Below are 25,516 nucleotides of genomic sequence, written 5' to 3'. Positions count from 1 at the left end.
CCTATCTTGGTTCCACTTTACGCATGATGAAATGAAGCACAGAAAAATTAGGTAAATATTCTGAGGTCCTGCAGCCAACTGTTGGAATCAGGACTCAAATCCAGGTCTCCCTGACTCTGAAACAGAGCTCCTAGCCACGGCCATCTACTGCCTCAACAGGAGTCAGCATTGTGAATGGATGCCCAGAGCAAATGGGACCTCAGGCCATGACCGGAGAAGTTCAAGGTAACAAAGCAAGTCCTACTGTTCTCCGGCAGTGGTCTCAGAGGTAGGGCCTGGACCTTAAGATGCTCTAAGGCAGAGTTCTTAACCCTGACTGCATACTGGAATCAGCTGGGGAGCTTTAAAACTGCTGATGCCTGGATCTCACCCTCTGATGTAATTGGTCTGGGTTGCTGCTGGGCCATGGGATTGTTTTCCAATTTCCCAGATGACTCTAATATGCAGCCATGGATGCCAACCTCCATTTTTTCAAACTTTAAAGGGCATTCTATGCACCTGTGGATGTTATTGACCTTCCGATTCTGATTCAGATCTGGATGGGGCCCAAGAGTCACGTTTATAACAAGCTCCAGGTGATCCCGAGTGGAAGTCTTTCTAGTCAAAGCAGCATCAGCATCACCTAGAGCTTGTTAGAAACTCAGACTCCCGGGCCCCACCCAGACCTATGGAACCTGAGAGGGAATGGCTAGGAGAGCACAGGTGATTTTTATGCACAGTAAGGCGAGAGAAGCCGTGGGAGCCCAGGGCATATTTAAAGAAGAGCGATTAGGCTAGTGAGGGGATTCAAAACGGAAGCATCTGAGCGGGCACGAAAGGAATTGCAGATGTTTAGCCAGGAGGAGAGAAGAAAGAACAAAAGGGGGCAGGTAAGTGACCTGACGCTGGAAGGAGCGCCCCCTGGAGAGAGGGGACTGACTGTGTGTTTCAGAGGAAGCACTAGGTCGAAAGGACTCACTTCTGTCCAGAGGTGGTGGTTGGTCCCCCTGGGGCTGTGGGGGCTGCAATTCTTGTCTCATCAAGGCGGACACAATCCGCTGAGTGTGTCAGGAAGGATTCAAGCACCGTAAGGATTCGATGAATTTAAGTTCCCTTGCGCCTCTGAAATTCCGAGTCTATAACAGTTGAAGTGGCAGGATGATCGGGTCACCTGGGGATGTGGTCAGTGCTGTAGAGCCAAGGGGAGGTGCGTCTGAACTTGGGTTTGAGGTCACGACGAGTGCAGTGTGTCTGACTGAAACTGATAAAAACCAACCTAATGTGAGGAGATGCTAACCAAGGGGAGACGTGTATCTGACACAAGCATGTCTGGGAGGAAGCTCTGGAGGCCCCCAAATCCAGCAGTGGTGACCCCAAGTTCTCAGGCCCCAGAGTTCCCTCACACATCACGTTGTGATCTGATATCTGAGGAAGTGAGGTGTGACAAGAAGACCAGTGGGCTGCGAGGAACAGGAGCCGAGGCCAAGAACTCGGGTGGGGTTGCAGGGGAGGGCGTTTATCCTGCACCAGCCAGAGAAGAGGGACTTGCACTCAGACAGTCTAGGGCTGGTCCTTTATGATGTGGGGTCGGTGAGCTGAGGAGTGGAAAGAAAGATTTCTTGGACTCTCAAGGTCTGGCAGTAGTCCTGTTTTTAGAGAATAGCATGGGGACAGGACCCAAGGGCAGGAGGAGCTGCTGCCACTGCTGCTTGTATGGGTTGAGAGTAGGGCTAAATTTAAGGTATAGTTATGTGAGTTCTCTCTTTACAAGACAAAGGAAAGAATATGTTAAAAAAAAAAAGTTGTTAAAATGCTATCAGTGCAGCTGGGCTTGGTTATTGAGTGATCCTATAACTTTTAGATGAGAATCAAACCAGATTAAGTCAGGATGTCCCATGCTTCCCAGAGGATGATGGGGGGGCGGGGGCAGTCAGCTACATGAGGTTACCACACAAGCACAATAAACAAGACTTAAGTCCTTGCCGTCCTCATTAAGAATTCCTAGAGATAAGATCACCCCCCCTTCCTCCTGGTGCAGAGAGGGAGACACCCCCACAGATGGAGACTTCCTTCACAAATGCAAATGTCTCTCATCAAAGGGCAAGCAAATTCCACTCCTCAGAGCCTCCTTCTCATCTGCAGTTTTTAACAGCCTAAAATAATCCTCATCACTTTAGATAGAAACAACTCCAGAAAGGGCAGGGGGACAGTGGCACCATGACTTCCTGAGGTGGAAGGACTAAAGGCAAACTGTCTCAAGCAAAGTGCATTCCCTGTGAGGACACATGCCTGTGAATCGAAAAGCTGAAGGAACTCCCCCCCAGGAAGAGCTGGGATAGAGAAATCTGGGCCCCAGGTGGTGCCACAGATGTCAGCAGCATGACTTTCTACATCTTCTAGGGCTCCATCTTTCTCATGACTCATTTCCCCTCTTTCCTCTGTTGTCTCTTGTATCTGTCAGTTGGCTCCCCAGCCTCTTGGCAGCTTCCACAACCCTGGGAGGTGGCAGGGGAGTCACAGGATGGCTAGCTGCAGTGTCTGGGTCCTCCAGGTCTAGGGGCTGTGGCCTAATTCCTAGCTCTCTTAGCATTCTTTCGACCTAGATGGACTTGGCTTACATATTAAACACCCAGGAAAACTCTTCTTTTCCACAAAGAGAACTTCCTCTTTTCTGTCTATCTTGAAACATGAAGCCCTCTTGGGCAACCTTGCCTTATCTTTATTTGGTAGAGAGAGAAATATTTGTGCCAAGTTGCCAGGAGCCTGGGTTCTCCTGAGAGTGCCGCCAGGCCAGGCCTCTCTGTGGGGCTTCTCTTGCCTTTGGCCACGGAGACTCACTTGGGGCTTTTTCTGTGGCTGCGGATGTGTTTTTGCAAGAGCAGGGCATGAGGGTGTGAGGGACCACAGCAGGAATGTGCCAAGGACCTGCACAGGGATCTGCTCGGCCTTCCTAAGGAACGAACTGCTCAAGTCTTGGGCCTTCCTCGTGGACAGGGCAGCTTGAGCCTGCCTTCGCCAGCACCTTGGAAAGGCTATTCAGACAGAAAGGCTATGGGAAGTGCTGGAGCCGTGGAGGGGCACTCGCCGGGGAGCTTGCCTTGGCCAGCCTTGGGAAGGGGGCTAGGCAAAGGGAACCAGCGTGAGCTGACTGCGTCCCCTGTGATGCACGGTGCTATGTCCTTACGCTCGTAATCTCATTTAGTCCTCATAAAACTCTCAGGTTAGAGATGAAAAACTAGCCCACAGAGGAGGCTCAATTGCCCGATGTTACCACCCGGTGAGCTGCAGAGTTGGGGTGCCCAGGGCTCCCTTCCATTTCACATGGGTGCCCTCGCAGAGGCTCGGCTCACCTGTGGGAGGCACACCCTGTCCAGGGGCCTTAATAGCTAGGACGCTTGGAAACACTTTCAGACCAGAAAAAAGGGCTATTGTTCTCCAAGCCCCTCCCCCACGCTCAGGGCCCCCTGGCTGGTCATGGTGTTGTAGCTGATTGTTACCGTCCCAGGAAGCCAGGCTTTGCTTCCAGGGACCTTTCAGTTTGCCCTGCAGCTCGTTTGTCTTGGAGGGCCCACAAGGAAGTGACTTTGCTCAGAGTTAAGCATTCCATGGGCACTGTTTTTTTTTTTTTATGACTGAGATGAAAGTTGTGTTGTAGCTGCTGCTTGAATATTTTCCAGCCAACAGTTGCTGGAGTCCTGCTCCAGTCGATGTTAGTCACCTGCGTCGTAGAGCAGAATAAAACTGACTTCTGAAGACTTGCTCAGCTCGCCTCAGCAAAGGGGAGGCGGGATTGTCTCCTCACGGACACATCTTGGTCTGGCGCTTCAGTTCATGCTCTCAGCTCTGCAGCCAGTTAAACCCCGTGGCTCTCCCTGAGCTGGCTACACGCCTGCTGTTGGCTGGGGGTACCACTGCAAAGGCTGCAAGAAGCCGTACATAGGGGGGACTTCTTGAAGACTATACAATTACTCCATTTTTCTACATGGGGGGTGGATTATAATAGTCTGTTAGCTGATCTCCTACTGCATCCAGCCGTCAGCAGTCCTTCTAATACTTAAGTCAGGTGATATCATTTCTCCACCCAAAACCCTCCAATTGCTTCCTCAGGAGTAGCTACAATGATCTACCAGGCCCTGTGTTATCTGCCCTGCCCTTCTACCATTTCTTCTCTCCTTTTAGGGCTTCTTGGCTCACCCTTGCTTTCAGCTCTGGTCACATTAGCTTTTGTGCACTATTTTTTCCTACAAGGCAAGCCCCTCCCTACCTCAGGACCTTTGCACTTGCCATTCCCCCAGATATCCACACAGCTTCCTCATTTCTTTCAGGTCATTACTCAAAAGTGACCTCAGTATAGGCCTTCCCTGGCTCATTTATACAATTTTACTCCCTCTCCCTTCCTTGCTTTATTATTTTCTATAACAGTTATCCATCCGATATAACAGGTTTTTACTTAATTAACGATTGCCTGTTTCTTTCCACTTGGTTTTATGCTTCTGGCGGGCAGCATATGTTTTTCGTTTGCTTGCAGAGAAGAGTACCAGGCAACAAAAGTTGCTGGAAAATATCCGTTGAATGCGTAGATGAATGAATGGGGTCTCTACGGCAATGGCTTCAGGGACCAGTTTTGCAACATACCTATATGAAGTAACTGGATTAAAAACAATAGAGGGTGGAGAATTGGGGTGTGTGTGCCCCTCCTAAAGGCATTAACTTTAAAAACACCAGTGATGACAATCACAAAACGATCCTAGCTAAACCAAATCCATCTATGGGCTGCAAGGGTGCAACTGGGTCTGCCAGACTAGCAGATGTCCGGGGCCTGGACGTCCCCAGAATTGCTTTCAATAAATGGCTCTGTGGAGAGATGCCCTTGGGTTTCCTTGAAGCATCCTCTAGGAAGCAGTTTTTTGAAATTGTCATTTTGTCTACTCTAAAGACGTTGTTGAGATGTTGTTCATTACACTGTATCTGTAGAAGAAATTTCTCCTGTTGGAATCAGGTCAGGTATGTGTTTCTCAAACCATTGCGTTTTTTTAACCAGACCCTAGGATTTTTGCTACTAAGGTTTTTTTAATCTAGAAAATTTAGAATAGAATTTGTAGCCCTCCTTATTAAAGGCATAAGTCTTCCTAGTATGCGTTTTGTATTAGCTGCATTCCTGATTCCATTTTATGGCCTCTCTGTTTTGTTTCTTAGCCTCATCTCTCATTCCTAATTTTTGTTTCCTTAGTATAGTTTACGTATATTTTAATTAAATCCTCTTTTTAGGATAAATGAGGGTATATGTAACGGAATGTTGTTCAGGCTTCCAGGAATGAAAAACATCCAGAAGACATAGAACAGTTCCTTCTTTTTTAATTTCCCTGCCCCCACTAACATCCTCCAACTCACAGTTCCCATGTGCTGTGACAGCCCGTGGAACTTAGGAGAGATGGAAGTGAGATCTAAGAGGGAGGGAGACGAGATGGAAGACGCTGCCGAGGAACGTGGAGATAGATGGTGAGGGAAGGCAGAGCTTCTCACAGAGCAGAATGAAATATCTCTCCTGCAAGAGTTAGATTCCACCTCTTCTTATAGAAGACCAGATCTCAAGCAATACAGAGAACGTTCCCACAGCGACCTGGCTGACCACAGGCGCTACGTACAGTTGTGTTGAAGGAAGTGTAGCTTCTCCTATTTGGTTGTTTGGAGGTGTCTAATGGTCCTTTCTCACCTTCAGGTTCTGGGCCCCTCTGGTTTTCTCATGACTCAGACACGATTAGGGGGGTCCCATCCAGCAGTGATTGACCACATCATCCCAGTAAAGACAGTCACTCACGGTTGACTCTTATTGTCCCTCCCATCGTTCACATCTCAGGGACTCCATATTTGTGGGAGGGACAAATTCAACCATATACCTGACCCACGAGTTGGGTGAGCAGAGTTATGAAACTGACAGCAATTACGAAACTGACAGCAACCTTGACACTAGGCTAGAACCCCCGTGAAGTTATCAGAAGGGAGGTAATTGTTGCTTCTAATCTGATTCCGTCTGCCCAGGAACCACCCCAGTCTCTCCCAACCTCCAGGATCTACTAATCATTTATCATGAGCACAGAGTCAGTGTTTAACCTTGCCTGCTTTATCATTAATACTAGTATTGATTCTGTGTTCACGTGTTGCGAGAAAGTTCCCCATCTCCTATGGGGAGGGCAGTAACCCTGAAGACTGGCAACAGCTAGAAGCCCTTTATGACAATTAACAAGTGCCTGACTCATGTCTATCTGTAAACTCTGGTCAATTTAGGTAAATGAGTCTATTATCTCTTCTGGATGGTTCTTTTTCTGCTTTCATTAAATACACACAACCCTTTGATTTTAGATAACACCCCCAACAGATGGATGGCCCACCTACCTACTCAAGGTTTTCTTTTCTTTTGGCAGGTAGTTAAGTAAACTATTTCAACACGTTATTCCAGCTCCCTGTGGCCAGAATTCAGTCAAAAAATATGTCTTGAGCACCTTCTATGTGCCACATACTGTTCTAAGGACTGAGGATATGGCAGTGAACAATACACTCCCTACTATCGTGGGGCAAATATTACAGTGGGGGGAGATGAGCAATAAAATATATATGGTGATAAATGCTGTGGAGGTAAATAAACCAGAAAAGTGGGGTAGGGTGTGTGTGTATGTGAGGAGGGATGTCATTTTAAAGTGGGTGATGAGTGAAGGTTCTCCTGAGAAGGTAACATTTGAGTAATGACTTGTAGGAGTGAATCAGATGTATAACCGGGAAGAATGTTCTGGTAATGGGAGCACAGGTGAGTAGAGAGGCCCTGTGGAAGGGGGTGCCACTGTGCCAGGAACAGGCAAGAGATTCTTGGCTGGAGCCATGGGGAGAAGTTTGAAGTGGTCTGAGAGCTGGACAGGGTGGGGCCAGCAGATGTAGGGCCTTCAAGGGCTGTGTAAGGAACTGAGCTTTGGCTGAATTGAGAGTCACTAGAAGGTTGTGAGCACAGGGGTGATAATCTGGCTTATATTTTTGGTTGTTCCCTGTAACTGCTGTGTGGAGAACAGCCAGAGACAAGGCCGGAAGCAAGGAGGCTAGTTATATGGTGGCATGGCCTCAGGGCAGTGACAAGGAGGGACAGACACAGTGCCCTCAGATGGCTGCTGGTCTTGTGTTTCAAACCATCGGGAATATTAAAGATGGAAGTTTTAAGTTGGGTGATTCTTATTTAACATTAGAATAGAGTTGAATACATGGGTATTTGGTTCTATTTAGAATGATGGAAGTGATACGGGTGAATTGTATCATACTTCGCAGAAATGTGTTTTATATAGATGGCTTCATTTCGTTTTTTCAGCTAACCCAAGAGGTAGATATCATTATCCCTTTTTATTTAAATTATCATGTATTAAAAAATACAAGATAAAAACTCAGAACCGAATGGGACAAACAGAAGATGGACTCCTTGCTCACTCATGCTGTCTCTCTCAGAGACCGCTCGATTTCTGGAGTCCATGTATCCACCATCTAGCACATAAAAGCAGGCGATTTATCTCCCCACCCCAATGGGATCACACAGTGTGTTCTGTTCTGTGCCTTGTGTTTTTTTCACTTACTCATCCATCTTGGTGCTCTTTCCGTGTGCATGCATAGGCTCTGTCCCCAGTCTTTTTAATATCTGCATAGAATTCCAAGACATGGATGTATTATAAACAACACGTGAAATACGGAGATAGGCAGAGTTAGTCTCATTTTAGAAGCGAGGAGACTCTAGAGGGAAAGCGACTGGCCCTTTGTTTTGCAATTGGTGAAAATGCAAATCTATGCTGACTCAGTTCCTTAGTTTTGCCATAACTAAGGAGGCCTTGGGAGGGAGAAGAACAGAAGGCCCTGTTTCAGAATGGGGAGGGAGGCCTGCCAGACTCTCCAGGGGCCACACAGGGAAATCTCCTTGCTCAGCCCACTCCTGTTTGCCATCCTCAGTTTCCCGTGAGTAAACAATGTGCTTTTATTGGAGGCACTTGCAAGGGGTCTAATGAGGGGGGGTGGAATCTTAGGCCAGGGGAGCAATGAAGCTGGCAGGTTTGAGATCACTTAGTGGAGCGATTGGAACAGACCCCATCCTGGGCCACTCACCCCTGTGCGTTTCCTTATGTCATCTCTTCAATCGAGGGAGACGTGTTGGCCACAGGGCCTGCCTTCGTGCAAGTGAAGGGGGGACCTGGAAGAGAAGTTTTCTCATCTTTTTAGACATTTTATATTTTCAAAATGGATGAACTGTTTTTTTCTGATCATAAAGATAGTGCATGTTCATTTTAACATACACATGCTGCACATGCATAGACAATAGAAAATTAAAGTTTTTCACGTCATTCTTCCAGTGCAGTGAAGTACTGTTAACAGTTTAGGTCTGTCTTTCTGAGCTTTTTGTGTGTGTCTGCAGGCATGAGCGAGTGTGTGTGCTTCCTTTTCATAAAGGTGAATCGTGGCTTTTATATTCCCCTACACCTGTTTTCGTTGACTGACAACACGTCATGGCTATTTTCCATGCTGTCTCATTCTTTATATGCTGTAACTCATGTTTTAAAGACTCCACTAAAATGTTTTAATGACTTCCTGATCTGTTATAGTATGGAGCTACTGTAATGTAGTCACAGTTATTTTGGTTGTCTTGAGTTTTTTCACTGTTAGAAATAGACTCCTAGTAAACATACATGTGCACATTTTAAATGCTCAATTATTCAACTCATCACTGAGGGAAAAACAGATCAGACTTGTAGGCTGGAAGTCAGAGGAGGCTTCCTTTCCAGCTCTGCTATTTTAGAAAGGTCCTTGCTCTGCTGTGTGATATTAGGCCAATCCTTTTACCTCTCTGGGCCTTTTTTTCCCCAACTGCACAAAAAACTTTAAAATGAACTCAAAAGCAGAAAGCATTAGTAGTGTGGGACCTTTTTCCTATGTGCATGGAGGCATGTCCCTGAGCACCAGAGGGACACTGAGAAGAATAGAACATGTGCCTCGTTCTCAAAAAGCATCATAACTCTGGTGACATGGCATACACATGTGGTAGGCCGAAAGAACCTGGGATCCTTCCTACATCCTCCCACCCCAAAGATAGGCAGGGTCCCAATAACAATGGGGAAAGGATGGCAATGCAGGAACCACGTAAACAAAAGCACGGAGGTGAGAAAGTGGCAGGAGCATTTGGGGATTGTAAGGAGCAGAGGGGATTAAAGGGTTGAGGTGAATTAGTGATAAAATTGGATGTCAAGGGAAAGAAATCTGGACTTGACCCTAAGACAATGAGAAGTCCCAGAAGATGAGGGTGGGGTTGAAAATTCATATAACCAGAATGCCTACTCTGTGGCCTGTGGTTTGCGCAATAAGTAAAAGGGGGGGGAGGGGTGTGTATGTTTGTGAAGCTGCATTGAGATAACACCTTAAAATATAATTCCTGGAAGGGCATGTAAAATTGGTCCAGCCCAACTCTTTAGGTGTGATAAGGGAACCAGAACATAGAGGGAAGGCCTCACCCCAGGGCACACTGTTGGTGGCAGGTACAGGTGTAGACACACCCAGGCCCCACCAGGGACTGAGTGATGCTCTAGCCTCACTGTCAGCTTGCTGATGGTCTGTAATGTGGCAGTTTGGAAAAAGCACTGAACTTGGCATCAATAGGTCAGGGTTCCAATTCCAGTGCTGCCGCTGGTTGAGGGCTCCAGACCCTCCCAGATTGGCAGTTTCCATATAGTAAAATGAAGATGTTGGATTAGAGTCTATGGCTTGTGTTTTTTCCCTCACCCTGACCGTCTGAATCATACTTTTGTGTGTTTTGAAAAGCCCTTTTGTACATATTAGCTCATTTAATTCTTAACCCAGTTGTGGGTGTGGGCGTAGGTGGAAGAGATGGTAGTGATATTGCAGATGAGGAAATTAGGGTTTGGAGAAGGATTAAGTAATTTGTCAGGTGATTTGGACTCCTTCCAGTGCCCTTTCCACTACCTTACCCCCACTGAAAGAAAATCACTTCCCTTTAATGTTTGTTGATTCAGATTTCCTCCAAACGAGATCCACTCACACCTGAGTCGGGGTTAGCGTGGGTTTGCTCCAGAGAAGGTAGTCAATTTTTATGGGTTCAATAAGAGAGAGGGAAATAACTAAAAAATTACCTTTTTGGAGAAAATAGGCCATCTAGTCCTCTGGCCTCTTTACAGTTTATGTTCTTCCTGTGCTCCTTTCAGTCTGTCCACCTGACCCTGTCTAATGCCTGTGTTTGTTCTCTGGTTTTGTCCATGAAATTCAATGGGAACATGTATTCATGATGTCATCATGACCTTGTTTAATAACACGTGTTTTTAACTGAAATATGTGGCCGTTGTATTTTGATGGGGGCAAAGTCATTCATTGGGGGCGGGGTGGGGGGAAGGAATACAATGCAAGAATAAACTGAACGAGCCATTTGGTATTACTTGCAAACCAGCTTCTTGGTTAACATAGTCTTAGACAGAATTTAGTAGCACTTTACAATCAGGACTTTGTGGTGAAAGGAAGATGCAATCTCAGTTGACTAATCTGGAGGCCAGGAACACAGTACTATCGGTCACCCTTAGGACCTTGGAGGCTGGTCTATGGCTCAGGCTGCACCTCTCCTGATATTTAACAGGGGAACCAGCGTGGTTCTCCTTCATTTCACTTAGAGCAGGATTCATTGCAGATGTAGAGAGACACTGTTTATATCTTGGGTACTTTGAGGGCACAGAAGGAGGATAACTTGATCTTTTCTGGACAATCAATTCTGCTGTTGGGAGATTGAAATTAAAGTACAAAGTAAAACTAGAAGGCAACAGTGACTATTCAATAAATAGGAAATAATGGGTTCTGATCTGGGAGAATATTAAGTTGGATCCACATCTCACATTGTTGACCAAGATAAATTCCAAATGGATTGAAGATTTAAATATAACAACTGAAGTTATAAAAGTACTAGAAGAAAACATGGGAGAACTCCTTTATATGCTTAGAGTGGAAAGACCTTTCCAAATATGACTCAAAAGTCAGAATCCAAAAAGAGAAGGCATATAAGTTTGACAGCATTAAAACAAACAAAAAAATCTCTCCAATTGGCAAAACAAAACATACACCATAAGAAAAGGAAAAAAGGAGGGGCTGGCCTGGTGGCATAGTGGTTAAGTTCGCATGCTCTGCTTTGGTGGCCCGGGGTTCGGATCTCAGGTGCAGACCTACACACTGCTCATCAAGCCATTCTGTGGTGGTGTCCCACAGACAAAATAGAGGAAGGAAGATTGGCACAGATGTTAGCTCGGGGACAATCTTCCTCACCAAAAAAAGAAAAGGAAAGGCAAAAAGCAAATGGCAACCTGGGGAAAAATAGCTACAACTCCTATCATAGAGTAAGGGCGAAGGGCTGATCTCTCCAATATGGAAAGAACTCCTAGAAACTGAAGAAAAATATTGAAACTCAAAGATGTGCAAAGAATGTGAACAATTCACAGAAAAGGAAATAAAAATGGCTCTTAAATATATGGAAAGGTGGGGCTCAACTTTACACGTAACAAAAGGAATGTATATTAACACCATGCTGAGATACCAGATTGCCAAATTGCCCAGTTTGATAAGACATACTGTTGGCAAGGCTGTGGGGAAACAGCCATTTTCATCCATGGCTGTTAGAAGTGTAAATTAGTTCTATATTGGCAATATCTATCAAAGTTACAATGCACACACTCTTTGTTACAGCAATCCAATTTCTGGGGTTTTATTCTCCGGATATTTATGTGCGTTCATATGAAATTATGTACATACAAAGTTATTCATTGTAGGGCCCAGCCCCACGGCTGAGTGGTTAAGTTTGCGTGCTCTGCTTCTGCAGCCCGGGGTTTTGCCAGTTTGGATCCTGGGTGTGGACCTAGCACTGCTCATCAGGCCACGCTGAAGTGCTGTCCCACGTAGCACAACCAGAATAACCTACATCTAGAATATCCAACTATGTACTGGGGGGCTTTGGAGAGAAGAAGAAGAAGACAAAGAAGAAGAAAAAAAGAAGACTGGCAACAGATGTTAGCTCAGGTGTCAGTCTTTAAAAAAAATTATTCATTGTAGTAGTCTTTGCAATAGCAAAAGATTAGAAACAACTCAAATGTCTTTCTATGCAGCACTAGCCACAGTACATAGAAACAATGGAAAACGATGCAGCTGCAGAGAATATTTATGTGGAAAGATCTCGAAGATCTACTAAGTAAAAGAAAAAACAAACAAAAAACCCAACCAACCAACATTAAGGTGGAGAACAACAATTTGCTTATATCTTGGGTAAAAGAAAGGGGGTGGTAGGAATATATACTGACATGTCCTTGTATATGCATTAAAAAAAACTCTGGAAGGATACATAGGAAACTAATAAAAGTGGTTTTATGTCAAGGTGTAGAAACTGGTGGCAGAGGAAAAGGGTGGGTGGCAGCAGGATTTTTGACTGTATATCTTAAACGTTTTACAATGAAATATGACATATACAGAAAAGAGCAGAACATATAATGTTTTGCCAGGTTAGTATAAAGTGAACACTGAAACCATCATCCAGGTCAAGAAATAGAACACTGCATCACCCCATAAGTCGTCCTCTCCATCACAACCTGTCCTCAAATGTAACCACTAAAGTATTGTGGTCATCATTTCCTTTATATTTTATCACCTAGATATGCATCTCTGAATGCTGGTGTTTGTCACGTTACTGGGTTCATATGTTACATATGTTTTGTAATTGCTTCTTTGCTTGACGTTTAATCTGTCAGATTTATCCACGGTGTGTGTAAGCTGTAGTTTGTTCATTTTTATTGCTGGGAAACCAATTTTATTGTGTAAATGTGCTACAATTTATATATCCGTTCTACTGCTGGTGAATATTTAGCTTGTTTCCAATCTGGGGCTGTAACATTGTAATTTATAAGAAATATACTTTAGTCATCCGAATGACTAAACATATTTCCCATACATATTTGGTCTTCGTCTTTGGTTTCCAGTTAACAGCTCCTCAAACCCTTTGAACTTCCTGAGCAATAAGAGCAGTGAGAGCATCTTTCGTTATAATATTTGTCTCCTGTCCTCAGTTCCTGAAATTGCTTCAGAGCCATAAAGGTGAACTGCATGTCTTTGTAACAAGCCCCTTTCCACCACAACTGGGTTTCTGTCAAGGAGGTCAGTTTTAGAAAACACCTCAAGATGGTAAAGATGGGGGCTGATTGCCAGGGCAGTCAACCACATGATTAGTGGGCTGGAACTTTCAGTCCCACCCCCCTGACCTCCAGGGAGGGAAAGGGAGGTTGAGTCAGTCCTCAATGGCCAATGATTTAATCAATTAAGCCTGTGTAATGAAGCCTCCATTAAAAACCCAAAAGGAGAGGCTTTGGAGACTTTCCAAGTTGGGGAAACAGAACCCTTCCACTTGTCACTGTGCCAGCCCCCAAACTTCACGAGGCCATAAGTTTCTTTGTTCAGGACCTTACCCAGTGTATCTCTTCACCTGGCTATTGATTTGTCTCCTTTAATATCCTTTGTAATAAACCAGTAATCTACTGAGTAAACAGATTTTCTGAATTCTGTGAGCCAGCAGAGTAATCAAACCCCAGGAGAGGGTCGTGGGAACCTCTGATTTATGGCCAATAGATCAGAAGCACAGACAACTTGGGCTTTCGAATGACATCTGAAGTAGAGGGCAGTCTTGCGGGATTGCACCCTTGACCTGAGGAATCTGATACTATCTACCCTGAGATAGCATCAGAATCAAATTGTAGGACACCCAGTTGGTGTTGGAGAATTGCTTGGTGGTGTGGGAAGTTCCCTCCCCACACAGTGAAATTGGGTATGCAGAATTTACAGGGGCTATGAAAGATAAGCCTGCTGGGAACACTTTTGTACATGTACACACACTTCTGTTGGTTATAAACCAAGAAGTGGAATTTCTGAGTCATAGAATATGAACATTTTCAACTTCAGTAGACACTGCCAAGTTGTTTTCAAAATGGCTGTAACAATTTATACTCCAGCCAGTAGTGCGGGAGAGTCTATTTCACATCCACATCGACACTCGGTACTGTTGGTCTTTGAAACATTAACCATTCAGCCGATCTGTAATGGTATCTCATGGTGGTTTTAATTTGCATTTTTCCTGATTGCTAATGAGGCTTAGCACATTTTCATGTTTATTAGCCATTTGGATATCCTCTTTTGTAAATGTCTGTCTCTTACCATTTTTTCTCACAGTTTTCTGTCTTCTCACTGCAAAAAGGAACATTTAGTTGTATATGCTACAAATACCATCTCCACCTCTGCTAGCCTTTCTATCCTCATTCTCTCCTCCCCTCCCCCCTCCCCCTCCCCCTCCCCCCTCCCCCCCTCCCCCTCTCCCCCTCTCTCCCTTGCTCTCTTCACCTGGTAACAAATTGCACACTGTTCTACACCTCGTCCTTTAATGTAAACCCCGGATATCTTTCCACTGTTAGTACATAAAGAGCTCCTCCCCCCTTTATATAGCTACGTTGTATTCTGATATATGAATTTACCATAATTCATTTTAACTTACTTGGATCCTATTGACGGACGTCGAAGTTGTTTCTACTAGTTTGCTATTGCAAACAATGTTTTGATAAATAATCTTATCCTAATATTTTTACACATATTTAAGTACTTCTGTAGAATAGGAAGCAGCATTGCTGGTCAGAGAGCAGGGGCATTTGTCATTTTGATAATTACTGTCAAATGGCTCTCCATAGAGGCTGCCCTTCTTACCTGAGCACCTGTTTCTGCACAGTCTCATTTGTGTGGTTCTGTCGGACTTAAATTTTTAAAAATCTAATAGGCAATAAAATGGTGCCTCAATGTAGATTAAAAGAAAAAAAGCGTTATTGAGGTACGATTGACATAAAACAAAGTGCGCACATTTAAAGTGTACAATTTGATGTTTTGACATATGTATACATTTGTGAAACCATTATCTCAATCGAGGTAATGAACATATTATCCCCCAAAGTTTCTTCCTGTTCCTTTGTTTTCCCTTCCTCTTCCCCCTCCTTGCTAAACCTTTAACCAACGATCTATTTCCTGTCACTGTAGGTGAGTTAATGTTTTCTTATTTGTTCATCAGTTTATCTGTTGGACATTCAGATTGTTTCCAGGTGGTGGTGGTTTTTTTGTTTTTTACTGTTACAAAAGCTATTGGAGGCATTCATTACATGGACAAGTCATTGTATGGACATATATTTCCCCTTCTCTTGGGTAAATATCCAGGAGTGGAATGGCTGTATTACACCGTAGGTGTATAACTTTTTAAGAAACTGCCAAATTGTTTTCCAAAGTAGTGGTACTATTTTTTATTCCCACTAGCAGAGTATGAGAGTTCCAATTTCTCCATTCTTAAACACTTAGTATGGTTAATCTTAATTTTGGCCATTTTAATAGGTGTGTGGTGGTATCTTGTGGTTTTAATTTACATTTCTCTAATGGCTAATGATGTTGATCATCTTTTCATGTACTTTTTTGCCACTCATATCTTTTTTGGTGAAGTGTCTATTTGAATCTTTAACCCATTTTATTTTATTTATTTTATATTTTTAGAATTTTTTTAAAGATTGGCACCTGAGCTAACATCTGTTGCCAATCTTCTATTTTTTTTCTTCTTCTTCTCCCCAAAGCCCCCCAGTGTATAGTTGTATATTCTAGTTGTAGGTCCTTCTGGCTCTGCTATGTGGGACGCCACCCCAGTATAACCTGATGAGCGGTACTAGGTCTATGCCCAGGATCTGAACTGATGAACTGATGAAACTCTGGGCCACTGAAGCAGAGCGTGTGAACTTAACCAGTGGGCCATGGGGCCGGGCCCCTCTTTTTGAGGAAGATTAGCCTTGAGCTAACATCTGCCGCCAATCTTCCTCTTTTTGCTGAGGAAGACTGGCCCTGATGTAACATCTGTGCCCATCTTCCTCTATTTTATGTGGGACGCCTGCCACAGCATGCCTCGTATCGTTCTTCCCAGAGGAGAAAGCTGATTTACTACATTCAGTACTGACTTCTCTGCCATTTTTCTGTAGAAATACTGGTTTACTGTATGGAGTTTCCAATGTTTACCTATAACTGATTAAAATGGGCAGAGCATGGCATATTCCACTTATTTCCGGGTGAATTCTTCACATTTCCTGGCTTTTGGAAGTTCTCCTTCCATAAATCTTCTACGACTATGTATCCTTGTAAAACCCAGTCATATAATTTCTCCCCACTGACCTGGACAAATATGATGGCTTATTGTGGATAATAAAGAGAAACCAGGTGTGTACACCAGCTTCTTTATTTTTGGACCTCTAGCCACAAGGAGTCCAACAATGCCAGCAAAACCAATAGCACCAAGTCTTGGAAAAAATCCAAGAGGTGCATTTTGGAGATACTCGTAGCTGTCTAACCCCCAGGGAACCAAACTTTGCATCTTGGGCTTCGTTTGGGAGTACATTTCTTATATATGGCTTGCAATGATGTTGGAGATGTGAGATGCTTTCTTCAAGTTGGGTCCTTGGCTCCTCCACATATTTAGATTGACCCTCAGGAGCAGAGTACAGTTAACTCATTAACCTTCACGGAAGTTTTGTGAGGTGAGTCCTTTTTCAGTGATGCATAGACTTTGAAGGTGAGCAGACCCAGGCTGGCCGGCCCCAGAGACCTCTAAATTACCTCGAACATGCTGCTGGCAGCAGTGGTTCCGGCAGGCTCGCCCTGCTCTTTTCATTCTTTTAACAGCATCTTGTGAAGAGCGGGAGTATTTAATTTTGGTGAAGTCTAATTTACCAATTTTTTCTTATGTATTATGCTTTCAATGTTATACTTAAGTTTTTGCCTAACCCAAGGTCACAAAGATTTTCTTCTATCATTTCCTTTAGACATGATAGTTTAGATTTTACGTTTAGTTCTATGATTGATTTTGAGCTAATTTGAGGCACATATCCAAGTTCTTTTTTTTTTTTTTTAACATATGGATATCCAAGTATTTCAAGATCATTTGTTGAAAGGAGTATCCTTTGTTCAACGCATTGGCTTGGCATGTTGTTTTAAAAAAAAAAAAATTGGGTCATACATGTGAGTTTTTCTGAACTCTTCTGTTCCATTATCTATTTGTCTATATGTCAATATTATGCTGTTTTGATTACTGTAGCTTCATGGTAAGTCTTGAAATTAGATGGTGTTAGCTCTTAAACTTTGTTCTTCAAAGTTGTTCTCACTACTCTGAGTCCTTTGCATGAAATTTACAATCAGTTTGAACACTTCTACAAAAAAAGGCAGCTGAGATTTAGATTGGGATCGATTGTGTTGAGTCTGCATTGAAAGCTCATGTTGGTGCTTTTACCCTTTTGCTGATAATCTTTGGACCTTAAGACACTGAGTCCATTTACATCCCACCTGACTTACGTGCACTTGCTGCCAAATATTTTAGTTCTACATGTATTTTAAACCCTACAAGACGTTGCTGTTATTGTTTTGTGTTCATTTAGATTTACCGTGGTTTTGTTTTTGGTTTTTTTTGAGGAAGATTAGCACTGAGCTAACATCTGCTGCCAATTCTCCTCTTTTTGCTGAGGAAGAGTGGCCCTGAGCTAACATCTGTGCCCATCTTCCACTACTTTATGTGTGGGATGCCTGCCACAGCATGGCTTCGTAAGTGGTATATAGGTCCATGCCTGTGATCTGAACCAGTGAACCCCAGGCCACGGAAGTGGAGTATGTGAACTTAACTGCCGTGCCACCAGGCTGGCCCCTAGATTTACTGTTTCTGTTCTTCCTTGTTCCTTCATTTCTGTGCTTCCACCTGGGATCAGTTTCTCTAGCCTGAAGATCACTCTTCAATGTTTCCTTTAGCGTAGTTGGCCAGTAACATTCTTAGTTTTTGTCTAAAAATTATTTTGCTTTCATTCTTGAAGGATAATTTCAGTAGTTGTAGAATTCTAGGTTGGCAGTTTTCTTTCATAAGTTTGATAGCTTTCCATTATTCTCTGCTTTCTATCATTTAGGTTGAAAGGTTAGCTCTTAGTCTTCCGTTTGGAAAGCAGTAAGCCTTTTTCCTCTGGCTGCGTCTAGATTTTAGGATTTTCTCTTTGCCTTTGGTTCTCTGCAGTTTTCCTATCTTGTCTCTAGGTAAGGGTTTCTTTTTATTTATTCTGCTTGTAGTTTATAAGGCTTCTCAAATTTGTAGATTATTGTCACGTACCACATGATGAGATTTCAGTCAACAACGGACCGCACATACAACATGGTCTCATAAGATCAGTACCATATAACCTAGGTGTGTAGTTGTATAGGTTTGTGTAAGTGCACTCTGTGATGTTCACACAATGATGAAATCACCTAAGATGCATTTCTCAGAACATATTGCCATTGTTAAGTGACACATGACTGTAATGCCTTTTATCAGTTTTAGAGGATTCCCAGGTAATATCTTGTCAAAGTTCTACCCGATTTTCTCTTCTCCTTCTGGGACTACAATGAAACATATGAGACCTTTTCACTGTATCTTTTATTTCTCTTACCTCTCATTTGAATTTTCTATCCTTTGGCTCTCTGTGCTTCGATGTAGATATTTTCTTCAGGACTGTTGGTGTCCTGAAGCTTATGAGAACCTTTTATTAAATTTTGTGTGAAGGAAATTTGTGAGCTGATTGTTAAACCATTGATAACTCAAAATGGGGCATGATAGAAGTATTTATAGTGTTTGCCAATTTACCTGGTATAAATTAGGCATTCCTTTATTACTTTCTATTTGGTACATAGCATTAATATGCTAATCTGTATATCCAAAAGGTTAGGAACCAGATATGGTCTGGTTAAGTGAAAATTCTATTTAATGGAGATATTCTATGTTTACTACACATGGGTAATTTTTATTTATTTATTTATTTATTTATTTATTTATTTTTTGAGGAAGATTAGCCCTGAGCTGACATCTGCTGCCAATCCTTCTCTTTTTGCTGAGGAAGACTAGCCCTGAGCTAACATCCGTGCCCATCTTCCTCTACTTTATATGTGGGACGCCTACCACAGCATAGCTTGCCAAATGGTGCCATGTCCGCACCCGGAATCCGAACCGGTGAACCCCGGGCTGCCAAAGTGAAATGTGCACACTTAACTGCTGTACCACCAGGCCGGCCCCAGGTGATTTTTTAAAGTAGTGAACACATAACTACAGACTATTATATTAAAATCAATGGCACATAATTTATCTTTCTTTGAGCTTGATTACGCATTATAATCCTGATGATTAACATCAACTATCATTGTACAAGCTGTAGCTAAAAAGGGTGTAGGAGACAGGGCTGAATGAGTTCTGATCTAATTACATGCCTGAATTTTTTAAATTCATAGAAAAGTTACTATTTCACCTTCTCATTTGTATCTTAAAAGAATAGAGAACATGATTATGTGGGGGGGGTGGTGGCGTGGAAAGAAATGTCACCTTTTATTCTAGGTAAATGAGAATGTTCCAACTTAAATCCAAGACTTTGCTGCTGAGCTGATAATGAACTTCAAGATAAAATTGATTATTGCTGTGCTGCTGACATCACTGATGCAAAATAAACTCCAAATTTCATAAACTTTGAACTCAGCAACTTCCTGAAAGTTGGAAAATAAACCATTGTTTTCCATAGTGGAAACATTTCAAATGAGAACCTTAGGGAGGTAACCTTTCCTGATTCAATGAAGACAAACATGGGGTTTTTTTTCTACTACTTTTTGTTGTTGTTCAGCTAAGGATGTCAATTGTCCGAACTTAAGAAAAAGTGCCAACCTTACCTAATATTCTTACTATTTGTTAACTAGGTACAAAAATCACTCAAAAGTCACCTGCCATTGTATAGTAATGATAGATATATCTTTTACTGACTAGGTGTATGTGTGTATAAACGTGCATTTTACATAAGTATACTGGTTTCCTTGCTTGGACGTAACTCCTAAATGAATCAATTCTAAATTAATTGACAATAGCATACACTTATTCACATAATTACAACTTTTTTCTTCCTTAAGTATCAAAGTTTGACTCTAAGATTTTGAAACATTCAGAGCCTAAAGATGCTTCTGAATCACTTTCAGCCATTAATCTTGATCTCTTTAACACCATTATGAATTGCAAGCTTAATTTTAAGGGATAATGAAAAGTATGGGAGATATCATCTGCATTTTCTATTTGATTTAACTCGTAGATTTGGTTTTTATCCCTAATTGAATTATGTAATACTGAAAATTAAATGGCTCCTCTTGAAGGTCACTTGAATTCTTTAAAGAGTGCTCAGCCCTAAGTGACAGTCCTTCAAGATCCATGAGCAATATTTCCAACTTCTCCAGTCTGGAGAGAATAGGCAATTTTGTGCTATTTGCACTGGTCGGTAATCTTCCATGTATCCAATAGATTTTCATTTCAAAACTGTATCATTACCGAGACGCACATACCACACTTCTGTGCCCTTCCTAACACAAGTGCTTGAGTGAATCCAGTCACCAGGAAACAGCAGACAAATCTGAGGTGAGGGACATTCTGTGAAATAACTGGCCTGCACTTTTCCAATACATGTTATTAAGTACAAAGACTGAGGAAATGTTTAAGATGAAAGGAGGTGAAAGAGCTGTGACAACTAAAGGCAGTGCATGATCCAGAATTTTCTTTGCTAAGGACTTAATCAGGACAATTGGCAAAATGTGAATAAGATCTGTGGATTAGATAATAGCATTGTATCAATGTTAATCTTCAGATCTTGGTCATCAGACTGTGGCAATTTAAGAGTGTTCTTTTTAGGAAATAGAAGTATTTAGGGATAAAGAGGCACCATGTTACCAGTCATGTAACTAACTTTCAGATGGTTTAGAAAGCAAGCAAAATACTAAAATTGGGAAATCTCAGTGAAGGGTATAAGAGAATTCTTTGTACCATTTTTGCAACTTTTCTGTAAGTCTGAAATTGTGTTAAAATAAAAAGTTAAAAGGAAAAAAACTGCATTATGATGTAATCTTTTTGATGATATTTTAGGAAAGAATGAAGAATCCATATTAAAATTAAAATTCCACTGTGAGGGGTTCCACCAATGTGACAGATGTAGGGACACTGTGCTGACCAGCCAAGTTTACACATGCAGAGTAGTGACAGCTGTCTGTGCCACAACCCACCCCTTTGCCTACCAGCCATTTGATATAGGTTGTAAGAAGACAATATTAATCGATATTGAGTATCTACTTTGTGTTAAGCGATTTCTCTATATCATTAAGTTTAATCCGCACAATACTTCTGCTTCGGGGAAGGTCTAAGTGTTGGGGAAATGTGACATTGCTCTTGATAGGACCTGGTGTGATATTGGCGTGAGGAAAAAGTTGGTGCTAAGAATGTCTCTTGGGTTTCTCATAGAAGCCATTGGTACCATTTACTGAAGGGAGACCTGGAGGAGAAGCTCATTTGGTTGGGAGAGGGGCTGGTTAATGGAGGTGATAGCGAGTCTAACTTTAGACATTTTAAGTCTGAGTGCATGAGACCTCTGAGGGGAGAGGAATATACAGATCTGAATTCCAGAGGAGAGGGGCTGGGAGTTGAAATGTCTCTCACTCCATCGCAGAACATTTGGGATGGGTTTATGTGAGTGTCATGAAATGAAGAATGGGAAACCCCGGTCAATGTCAATTGTTCCTCATTAGATGGGTCTTCAGGGATTTAGCACCAGGGCAGAGGTTTTGTGGGGCAGCCTTATGTCCTTACCTGCATCCTTGGCTCTGTAATGAGGCCCAGGATGCCCTTTGGGAGAGTTAAAGGGAGACAATGACAGGAGCAAGACTTATTGGTGGGTTCCTAGTAGTTGCCATGTATCTTGACTTTGCAAGTCACGGACAGCAGGATCTCAGTCTGTATCAGGAACCTAGGTCCCTGAATATTGTCTCAAAGTGACCATATGCAAATATGTTGAAAGATTTACCAGAAAGGATTACAAAATCTTCTCAAAATGATTAGAAATCCTTATGTAAAGTAAAACCAGTGAACAGCAGTGATCTCTGCTCATCTGTTATTTTTGCTGCCTCTAACTCAGTCAATACACTTCATGGTTAATACCTGGAATTTCCCACACACAGATGGGACTACAAAACACAAACACACACCCAATAGATGAAATTAAACGCAAAATATTCTTACTAAAGGGCCAGCCTCGTGGTGTGCTGGTTAAGTTTGGCACGCTCTGCTTCGGCAGTCCAGGTTTGCAGGTTCAGATCCCAGGTGTGGACCTCTGCCACTCGTCAGCCATACTGTAGCAGCAATCCACATATAAAGTGGAGGAAGATTGGCACAGATGTTAGCTCAGGGTGAATCCTCCTCACCAAAAAATTTTTTTTTACTGAATCTGGACTAAATATCATACAGCTAGGAAGGAGTGGAATGGCAACTAAAGTGAAAAAGAACTGACATTACTCACTCCTAGGAGTCACCCTTTCTAGCAAACCTAGGTACCCTTTGACTCAGTGAGAGTTTCAGGAGATTGTGCCTTTACATATGATTCCAGATCTCATCTCCTGGGTGTGTGTTATTCAGAGATCACTTCTGCCTCCGTTCTAAGAAACATGCCAGGCTGCAGTTACATCCATGTGTTCCCCAACATTTCCCAGCCCTGTGATGTTAGTTAGGGCCATGTGACCAATTCTGGCCAATGAGCTGATTAAGTCAATGTTGAAGCATTTGAGAACTGGTATGGGATCCTACAGCTCTCCCTTCCCTGCCACAAAACCATCAACTAACTCGATGTAACTGATGATTACAGAATACTCTTCCCAACGACAGCATGAAATACACTCTTCTTAAGTGCGCATGGAACATTTACCAAGACCGTATTCTAGACCATAAAACAGTTCTCAACAAACTTAAAAGAATTCAAATATTACAAAGTATGTTTTCTGACCACAGTGAAATTAAATTAGAAATTAACAGAAAGATAACGGGTAAATCTGTATATACTTAGAAACTAAAGGACACACTTCTAAATAACACTTGTACCAAAGAGGAAATCTAATTGAAGTTATAAACTTTTGAAGTAAACAAAAATGAAAACACAGCATATCGATATATTTGGAATGTAATTAAAGTAGTACTTAAAGAAAATTTGTAGCACTGAACATCGATATTAGAAAAGAAGTCTCAAATCAATTACTTTAGCTTCTCCCTTAAACTAAAAAGAGGAGGAAATGAAACCCCAAATCCGCATAAGAATCAAAGATAGAACATAAGGCCTTGAAATAAAAAAGCAGAAAAACAACATAGAAAATCAATAAAAGTCCAAAACCGGTTCTTTGAGAAGATTGATAAAATTGATAAACTTCTAGACTGACCAGGAAAAAAAGACAAATTACCAATAACAGGAATGAAAAATGTGGCATCAGTACAAATTCAACAGATAGTGAAGGGATAATAAAGGAATATTATGAACAACTTCTTGCCAATAAAGTTGACAACTTAGACTAAATGAACAAATGGCTTGAAAGATACAAAATACTAAAGCTCACCCAAGAAGAAACAACCTGAATCGCCCTAAATCTATTAAAGAAAATGAATTTGTAGTTTAAAACCTTCCCACACACACAAAAGCAATCTCTAAGCCCAGATGGCCTCACTGGTGAATCCTACCAGACACTTAAGGAAATAACACCTCTAAACACGCTCGTTCAGAAGTTGAAAAGGAGGCAATACTTGCTATTTCTATAAGGCTAGCATTTCTGTGATACCAAAACAAGACAAAGAAATTATAGGAAAAAACACAGCAATATCTCACATGAATATAGATGCAAAAATGTGTAACAAAATGTTAGCAAAACAAATCCAACAGTACATAGTAAGGACAATACATTATGACCACGTGAGATTTATCTAGGAATTGAATGTTGGTTTAACATTTGGATATCAATGTGTTTCACCGTATTAAAAGACTAAAAAAGAAAAAGCATAATTTCAATAGATGCAGAAAATGCATTTGACAAAATCTAACATCCATTTTCGCTAAAAAGAAAAAACACTCAGCAGACTAGTTATCCCCAATCCGATAAAGGATGTCTACAAAAAACCTGTAGCTACCATCATATTCAACGGTGGAAGATTGACTGCTTCCCTCTCAAGTCAAGGGTCCCTGCTTTTAGCAGTTTTGTTCAACATTGTACTGGGGATTTTAGCCAGTGCAAAGAAAACATGAAAAAGATGTAGAACTTTATTTGCAGATTGACAAGTTGTTTATAAAATTCGTATGGAAATACAAAGAACGTAGAGTAGCTGAAACTGCTTCAGAAAGAAGAACAAAAGGGTAATAGTGTTACCTACCTAATTTCAAGACTTACTGTAAAGCTGTAGTAACAAAGATAGTGTGATACCGACTAAAGATAGACAAATAGATCAATAGAACAGAATAGACCCATACATATATGATCAATTGACCTTTTGCAAAGCAAAGGCAATTCAGAGGAGAAAGTTTTTCAACAAAGTTTTTTCAGTTGCTGGGACAACTGAACATCCATATGCAAAAAAGAACTTCAATCTTGCACCACAGGATAACATTGATTCAAAATGGACCATAGATCTAAATGTAAAGTCTAAAACTAGAAATCTAGAAGAAAATCCGTGTAACCGAAGGTTAGGCAAAGATTTCTTAGATACAGCCCAAGATATATAATCCATAAAAGAAAAGAAAAGATAAATTGGACTTCACGAGAATTAAAAATTGCTGTCTGAATGACATTGATATGAGAATAAAAAGATAAGCCACCGACTAACAGAATATTTGCAAATCACATATCTGAAAAAATTTATATGCAGAATATAAAGAACTTTCAAATCAATAGTAAGAAAACAGCTAAAAAAAATGGGCAAAAAATTTAGAAAGTTCACTGAACAAATTACAGAAATGGCAAATAGGCCCATGAAGAAATGTTCAATGTTATTAGAGATACTAAATAATTGTTCTAAAATACTAAGCTTTGGAGTTATTCGATACACAGCCATAGATAACTTAAACAGGTCCCTAGCTTCTTTGTCACACTAGCACAGATTGGCCAGATGACAACAGAAGCAGGAAGAAGAATATGAGATCCGGGTTGCAATGGCTGTAGTCCAACGAGAGGTCCCAGGAGGAATGGAGCAGGAGCGCACTGCTGTTTGGAATCCAGACCCAGGAAGTACTTAGTGGATTTATCAGGGCTACCCTTATAAGGAACAGTGTCAGCAAATTGGTGAACTTAGGCACCAGGTTTCAGGAAGTGTAGAAAGAATAAAAAGTGGAGAAATGGAGACAGTGGATGAAGAAAACACGATGGAGAAGCTTGGGAAAGAAAGAAAGAAGAGAGAATGGCCAGAAGCTGGCCGGGTGAGAAGACAGAAAATCCTGAGGCAAGAAGTATAGGAGAGCACTGCCATTTCAGAAAAGAGCTCTGGTGCCTGTGCAGAGTTGAGGGTGAACTGAATGGTGGCTGGTCCAAAGGTGATGAAAACCAG

General features: G+C 41.9%; 1 protein-coding gene and 1 pseudogene across 3 annotated transcripts in view; one reads left to right on the top strand and one right to left on the bottom strand.

Moving 5' to 3' along the window:
• The first annotated feature begins 7,820 nt into the window (after window positions 1–7,820).
• GCNT3 (glucosaminyl (N-acetyl) transferase 3, mucin type) overlaps window positions 7,821–25,516 on the top strand; it is a 65,955-nt gene continuing 48,259 nt past the window's right edge. Inside the window, exon 1 of one of the 3 annotated variants that reach the window (XM_070500653.1) lies at window positions 7,821–7,959. The gene's annotated coding sequence lies outside the window, so the exon portion shown is untranslated. The remainder of the gene's footprint in view (window positions 7,960–25,516) is intronic. The other 2 variants (XM_070500646.1, XM_044764788.2) reach the window with 2 other exon arrangements.
• On the bottom strand, window positions 14,452–16,710 carry LOC106837565 (MICOS complex subunit MIC26 pseudogene; annotated as a pseudogene).

This window comes from Equus asinus, chromosome 2 (assembly GCF_041296235.1).
Source record: "Equus asinus isolate D_3611 breed Donkey chromosome 2, EquAss-T2T_v2, whole genome shotgun sequence".
NCBI classification, from domain to species: Eukaryota; Metazoa; Chordata; class Mammalia; order Perissodactyla; family Equidae; genus Equus; species Equus asinus.
The sequence above is the reverse complement of the archived record's forward strand: the minus strand, read 5'-3'. Positions and strand labels throughout refer to the sequence as shown.